The sequence below is a fragment of the Leptinotarsa decemlineata genome, unplaced genomic scaffold (genome assembly GCF_025532065.1).
Source record: "Leptinotarsa decemlineata unplaced genomic scaffold, Ldec_3_MD MMD2_P_RNA_scaffold_6, whole genome shotgun sequence".
Lineage (NCBI taxonomy): Eukaryota > Metazoa > Arthropoda > Insecta > Coleoptera > Chrysomelidae > Leptinotarsa > Leptinotarsa decemlineata.
In genome coordinates this window covers 8,843,061-8,850,864 of record NW_027412533.1, presented here as the reverse complement: position 1 = coordinate 8,850,864, position 7,804 = coordinate 8,843,061, and the positions used below count along the sequence as shown (strand labels likewise).

Genomic DNA, 7,804 nt, shown 5'->3' with positions numbered 1-7,804 from the left:
GGGGACACCTTCAAAGCATTTAGCGTTTTTTATGTATTCGTTTCAATTCTGACTACACGTATTTTCATAGTCCATCAAAGAAGGTATTTCTATATAAAATTTACTTCGAATTCTATGAATGAAAATATGGATTCATCCTGATCAATTACGTGTAGTAGTCGAATGGTTAGCTAGTATGTAACATTTTATTCATTTGATACAAAGATTGGACCTCGTTAATCGTTAGCTTGTACATGTTTCAATTTCTGGAAGTTCTTGTTAATGATGGAATGACAGTTGATTAACGCAACAGCAATTCAGCTGATTTTCAAGCTCTCATTATATTATCTATATTTGAACGAATTAAAGAATTTACTGTCTAAAACAAATTTATTTTTAACAATATTTCACTTTAACAAACTAATTTATATTCAACACTTAGCAACTAACGCTTGATTTATCTTCACTGTTTGATTTCCTTGTTTAACCGCTCGATTCGCTTTCTGAATTCGTTCATCTCTGGACGAAAAGCGGGCCTTATATATCGGTAACGATTGCTCTAGAATTCTATAGTCGTTTCGGGACTGGCCTGGACTTTTCGCGGTGGCTTCAGACGGCATTCTTTTGCGGTGAGTCATGTGTTTATTCGCTGGCTGAGATATCGGTCAGGGGCAGCTTTAGATTCGTTACAATATTATCGAAAGAGGAATCTCATTTTGGAAAATGTGTATATATCACCTCTCATACTTGTACCGCTCAATACTCGACTCTAATGATATACCATATATGCAGTAAGAATTGTTGATTATTAATTGTTCTGTTATCCCTTCTGGGCTATCAAATCATTATGCTATAACCTTTTCATCAAATTCAACTGGTACTTAGCTGAAACAGAAAAAGTGGTATTTCATATTGTAACAGTTGGTTTTATTACCGTTGTGTCAATACTGATAGATCTACTTCTCTTGACAAATTCCACAGTGGCATACCAATTGATTCCAATGCCTGTATGAATAATTGAAATGAACAATGAAATCAAGAGTCCCAACCAAATAAGGTTTTCAAAATAACGAAACTGGAACAAAAATCATCTTAGGAAATTGACGAATTCTATCCAAAATTCATTTGATAGTTACTGAGTATAAATACATGTGAATTCACAAAACAATTTCTAAGCATCCTAAAAAGAACAACTTTAAACAATCGATAGGGAGTTGGTACATCAGCAGTGATCTCACATATTGAGCTGAATTTTGTTCAACCATAAGATGTGAACTTACCAGAAATATATCATCAAATATATTGATATGACTGAAACCGATGCTGAGGTAATAATGATAATAGAGATAACAATCGTTTTTCAATAAGATGTGAAAATAACCATGAAACGTTCTTTCATTCGCCCTATTGATCGAGGCAACTATTCTCTGCAAATGTTTCATTTTTTATCTTCTTCTGTTACCAAACACACAATGATTGCGTTCGCCCAATAAATCGTATAGGTGGAAAATGAAGAATTACACGAAAAGGGAAGGACCCATAGAGTTGAACTGTGAGAGCCCCAATTTTTGAAGATATTTTTATTCATTTGTGATGCACTGTTTTGAATCTTTGTTATGGTAATGAATATTACTGGAGTTTCATCTGAACACCAAACCGTTATTTCACCACCTCAACACGTGTTTCGATCATCAAGTGATCATTTTCGAGAGGAAGATTAATCTTCTCACCATTCTTTATTTAATGGGTTTTTGCTTTTGGAAAGTGCCTTGGGGCTCATCGGTGTCCAACCATTGTCCTTTTGCCGGAAAGGATCCACTATTCATCACACGTGACGATCCGATTCTAAAGAAAGACGTTCCGATTGCGCAAAAGAATATAATTCGAAACGTGACAATTTCTGTCCGTCGTTCAATTCGTAGGGCACCCACTTTTCGAGGTTTTTGAACACTCAAATACGTTTCAAACCTTCCAAAATCGTATGGAGAATGACGTTCAGTTTATCCGCCATCACACGTACCGTTTCTGATAAGTCAGCCTCCACCAGGGTCCTCAAATTGTCCTTCTGGATTTCGCAAACCAACGTCGAGCAGTGCCTTCATTAACATTATAATTGCCTGATGCCTGTATGTTTCGGCAGCGCTTTGGTTCAAAATTGAATTTGTAGAGAAGATTGGCTGAAACTCGCCTAAAGACATCACAAAATAATAAGCCTAAAAAAGACAAAAAATCGAAATTGGAAAAAAATTTATAGAGTGCTTGCGTGAATTTCAATAATAAAAACAAAATGTAGTTTTCCTGGTCTCTAATCGACATATCATCCTCATCATGTAGCAATTCAGTAGTACAATTTTTTTGTATTGTAGATTGTATCTATTTTATATTAGGTTCGTTCAGAAACAGTTTCTGACAGTCAGGATTCTGCGCAGTAATGTGATTGCGTTCCAACGTGAGTTTCCAGCCATTAGTAAACTATCAGTTTTCTGTTCCATCCAAGATTCAAACCTGTTCGAAATCTATCAGAATGGTTTGAGGATTATCTTCTAACCATCAATCTGAAGCATGCGTATTCCGTATGACTGTTTCTGTTTTATGTTCATGCAACTTACAAACAACATAACCTGCAAAAATTGTTATAAAATAAATTATGTATTTGCTGGCGCAGGAAAAATTGGGAATTCTTTAAGTGAACCTATAATATGAACATCTTTAATTACACAAGTTAATTATTGCGGTGACCTCTCAGTTCCATGTTGATAAGTAAATAGAATAGAGATATAAAATACTGCAACCTTCTTTTACTCTCCAGAAATACACTTGATTATATTTATTTTTAAAGAATTGAAGGGGTTATATTTTTAGGAGTGACATTCGTTGTGGAATGTTTGAAATACAAACTGAGTAGAGAAAAGTATCTTCTGTATAATTCAGTGTTCATTTTTTTCTTTCGTGTAATTCAATGTTAATATGAAAGTAGCTGTTTCAGGAGGACATACTTTCAGTTTGTGTCTGAAAGTTACTTCTTTGCATGATCTACACATCCATGTATAGAGTTGCTTATTTTCAAATTGATTACTTCCTTCCTTTCTCTGGAAGATTCCCTCATCCCCTTTTTTTGTATTAAGATGGAGTAGTAGAAAGCCAAAAACTTTCTTTCCCAAATTATTTTTAAAGGTTATGTTGAAATTCCATGCCAAACTTCAGTTGAACTATCAGCTGTTCCAATCAGAAATTTCAAATTAATCAGAACCCAATATTTACCAGACATGCGCGTTGACAACGATTTACAAACAGTTGGAAATCTGTTTGTGACTCAAGGTTGGAACGAACCTATTGTATTGTAGATTGTTTCTGAGGTAGAAAGTTTTATCGATTCAGAGTTTTTAAAATTTGCTTATGTATGGATGTTCCACTTATTTTTGGAATAGTAGGTGATATAACTCCCAAGGGTCTTTCAACTTGACAGAATTTGTTTTTTTGGTTAAAACTCTGCATTCATCCATGACGATGTTGAAATCTGGAAAATTTATATCGATAAAGTTCATTACGATTTTATCAGTATCTGTAGCATTACCTCAGATGATTTCATTCGATTTGGTTCCATTCGATATGGGTGAAGTGAAAATTCATTGGAAAAAATATATTTATTATCGCCACTTTCCTCATTACCAAAAGTTCATCTGTGATAATCTGGGGTACACGAAAGTTTCAGGATATTTTTGAAAACTCCTAAAATTTATGGTTAAGTTTCGTTCTGCGAGATTGTACGGAATGAAACTTATGTTTGCATTCACATCCACTTCGTTAGGCTCGAACAAAGTTTTCGATTTTATTCCTACGAGAACAATAACGGAGAATACCTACTGCAAATCTCGAAGAGTCGCTTACGTCTAGACAAGGACAGATAATCCGTTTAAGCGGCACCGCAATCGAGTTTAGCAATATGATAAATCATAGAGGGGTTTTAGTTTGTTATTTACACGAAGTTCCGTCCTCAACAGCTACCCCATTGAACAGTCACGTTAATGAAAGAAGAAACTATTACGTTTTGTGGCTTTCCACTCGAAGAGTATTTATAGTGCTTTGTCAAAACTTGGTGAAGTTTTACGAGTCTCATCTGCGACAAGAAATGCACTGTATGCCATTATAATATCCGAAAGCAAACTGACGAAGTTCTCAACTGTCATAAAACATTAATTTGATAAATATACCAGCAGAGTATGAATATAAAGTTTAAAATCCATATTCATTCAGTTAACAAAATTATCATAAAATTGATATAAAAACCATCACTTCTAGTATTTTCGAGAAAAAACAATAGCCTGACCGAAAGAAAGCTTTCAACAGAATGCTATTATTATGAATCATCGATTGATGGCCACTAAATTCTCTATTCGAAGCTGGTCAATTTTTAAAAATCGGACTCACCATACTTGAACAATAGCGAATAATATCAACAATTTCAGTAATGAATTCATTCAAAGCTCACTTCAATAAATGTTCAGAATATACACCACCATTTTTCAGTTGGAAATGAAGTCTGCTTAAGAATTCGTTTCAACCATTTTGCAATGTCTTCAAGTAATTTCATGAGTTATACCATGAAATGAATTTATGGAATGAATAGAAAAAAATTCAAGCAATGTAGGACCCAATGACACAACTACAACAAACAATCCAATAATCCTTGAAACGAAGGACGAAGATATCACCAGATGTGATGAATCTCAGCACAATTGAAAGAAACCTGAAAAGAGACTTGACAGAGGTGTATTTCATCAGTTAGGACTTCCATTGTCTAATATGATATAAATTGATTTGAAATCCCTAAAAGAATCTTTGAAAAAATTGAAAAGATTAACTGAAAAAACAATTTTATTGAACAAAAAACTGAAAGTAAAATGGCCTGGTTTTCGTGAGACTGCTACGGATAGTATTTCCAGATCTGAAACAGGTTCTTATCTTATACTTGAATCCAATCCTTCTCATCCTTTCCGACAATCCTCTGTTGTAGGGAAGTACAAGTACTGGTTGTGGTGGCTCCTCTTCCTTGTGGAGCTCTTCCTGTCATCTAGCTAAAGACTGTTCCAGGATCACTTCGGAGAAACCATTCCGTTGAAGGTCATTTTTGATGACGCTTAGTTCTTTTCTGAGACCTTCCTTCGCATTGCAGAGCCCGGAAGCACGGTCTAGTAGATTCGTGAAGTGATGGAAGGACTTAACACAAAAATTAAATAGCCGCTAGCTTTGGATCCAGAGCGAAAGTCACGTTTCACGTATGTCAAAAATAAAACAAATCATCAATATGAAACTAATTTCTACCGTTTTTTTACAATGTATTGTCTATATATGATGGTATGATGACAAGAGGCGAGAAAAGAAATATTTAAAAAAAAACGACGACTCATTCTCTGTCTACTTACGTGGCTTGACATCTCCTGAAGTGCCAAACTCAATGTTGAAGCCCTTGACTCCGATGAATTCAGGGTAGAAAAAAAACTAAATCCTTCTTCTATAATTTTCCCACTATTGAGTGAACAGCTCTCATTTAGATTCGGCTAACGGATGTTCCCAAATGAAAAAAAAAGCAGCTTCTGCACTGCCCCATAAAACCCTAGGAAGAATTCAAAGAATTAAAATTTCTCCCATTTGAATATAACCAAATGCATTTAGATACAAAAAACCTTTCACTGGCAGTTGAAAATAATCGCTGCATGTATATTTATTTTTCAAAGAAGCAATATAAAAAAAATAATGAATTTGATTTAAGAAAATTAGCAATGTCTTCCTAGCTTAAAAAAAAATTACAACATTAATATTTATTGATATATCAACCAAATGATCGAATTCACTTTGAAAATTACGAATAATCCGAATGAATTATTTCTGATTCATTAAAAAATGTATAACCCTTGTGATTTGTGACTATTCTCACATGAAAGAAAAAAGAAAGTAAAATTGGAATTCACCACGAGCTCGTGAAAGTCAAACAAGTATACGTTTATTATGATATATACAGAAAGAAAAACCATAATGAAACCTACCTTCAAGTTTCGAAAGGGTTTCCCAAAAACCCCAATCGGAATTTTATTTCAGAATCTTTTGGGCAATGTCTTCATTTTTTCTAGTAAATTATCAACCAATAGTATGGTGAATACCGAATGAAGAAAGTTATGAAACGACAACAAGAACTATAAAAGGAAGGAAATAGTACATAAATTGAAGGTCCAAAATGGCGATGCTGAAAAGTCGGGGAAGATTTGGTGTCACTTACGTGAAGTTCTATTATCCTCCAAAGAGAGTGAAAGGCCAATTCAACATAAAATGCTATACCCAAGCAAGCAAATCTAGGCACTGTTTTCACCAAGTGAAGACCCTCGGAAATAATCCTCAAAGAGATGTTTCTATAAACAAATTTTTCAGGTGGGTCTTCTTCGAACCTTCACAAAGAAACCTCAAAAATGGAATCCGAAGGATTATCATATTGAAACGGAATAATACGAATTCCGGCGCATGACCATACGTCATGGACAGGTGTGATGAACCAATAAGCAATCGAGTAGAGCTGTTTCAAAATATCAAATCATTCAAATAAATTTTCCAAACTGGAACAATCTACTGAATGATTGAAAAAATCAGGGATTGATACTATGGGGAATATTCCCTCCTAAAGAGAATTTCGTCAAGATATTTAAAATATAATATGAAATGAAATATCAACATTTCTTCAGGGATACGTTAGTTGATCTTCAATTATATCCTTGACTACTAGGTGTGTTGCAAGTATGAAAATATATTATCGTAGGGATCGGTGGTTCTAAAAAAAATGTAAAATATATAAGATTTCACCAATTGGATGCCGAAATATACCTGAAAAAGATTCTTTAAAGCTTAGAGCACGGTAGTAAATCGCACTCCATCTACATTGAAAATACTTCAATAATGATTGGAAAAGTACTGTCTACTAATTTAATGAAAGCCAACAACAATAGTTTAACTCTGTAATCTCACGGCCCACCAGTTTACAAACAAAAAGGAGGGAGGGACCTACGGGTGCTTGAAAATTGTTATTCTGGCGTTTACAATGATTATACCGTGTGGAACAAATCGGTAACGTTACAATATTGAAGGATAGCAAATTAGTATCACACCACTTTTCGATTTTTTTTCATATCAGTAGATATTGCATTGCGTAAATCATTTGAGTTTTTGTTGTTCCGCAATATCGTCGTGTCATCAGCGAAAAGAGTGAAATTTCCAGAAATGCTCAAATTTGCAATGTCGTTGACATATAACAAGAATAAGATGGGTCCTAAAACTGATCCTTGTGGAACACCACACAAAATATCCTTTTTTTTTCTGAAATCCGGATGTTCTCACCATTCGATTCCTTCCTGAAAGGTAAAAATCAAACCATTCGAGAATCATTCGTCTGCAGCCTTATTGGTGAATTTTTCTCATCAAGATTTTATGATCAACACAATCAAACGCCATAGACAGATCACAAAAGCCTAAAATCGTTCAAAGACATGCAAATTCACAGTCCTAATGGGAAAAAAACTGTTGGGTCAATTTGTGGGCTCTAATGAAATGAAACGGGTTAGACTAAAGTTGCAAGTATGTGACTGGGCTAACTGTCAGTCATTCATTTATTTTAATCGTTTTATAAGGTAAATGCGGGTAAATGTGATAACGAGGCAATTGTGATAGTGAGTCATACATTTCTTTCAAACTGTTTGATACAACCGACATCTATTGTGCAGTCATCCTAATATAATCGTTCATCAAAACTCCACCAGAGAAACCTCCACAGTCGGCGCACTAC

General features: G+C 34.5%; 1 long non-coding RNA gene across 1 annotated transcript; it reads right to left on the bottom strand.

Moving 5' to 3' along the window:
• Window positions 1–364: 364 nt before the first annotated feature.
• Window positions 365–4,587, bottom strand: LOC141480113 (uncharacterized). The gene is made up of 3 exons (XR_012464169.1): window positions 3,554–4,587; window positions 914–3,496; window positions 365–864 (listed from the first exon to the last, which is right to left on the bottom strand). It is a non-coding gene; the product is annotated as an uncharacterized lncRNA (long non-coding RNA).
• Window positions 4,588–7,804: the final 3,217 nt, after the last annotated feature.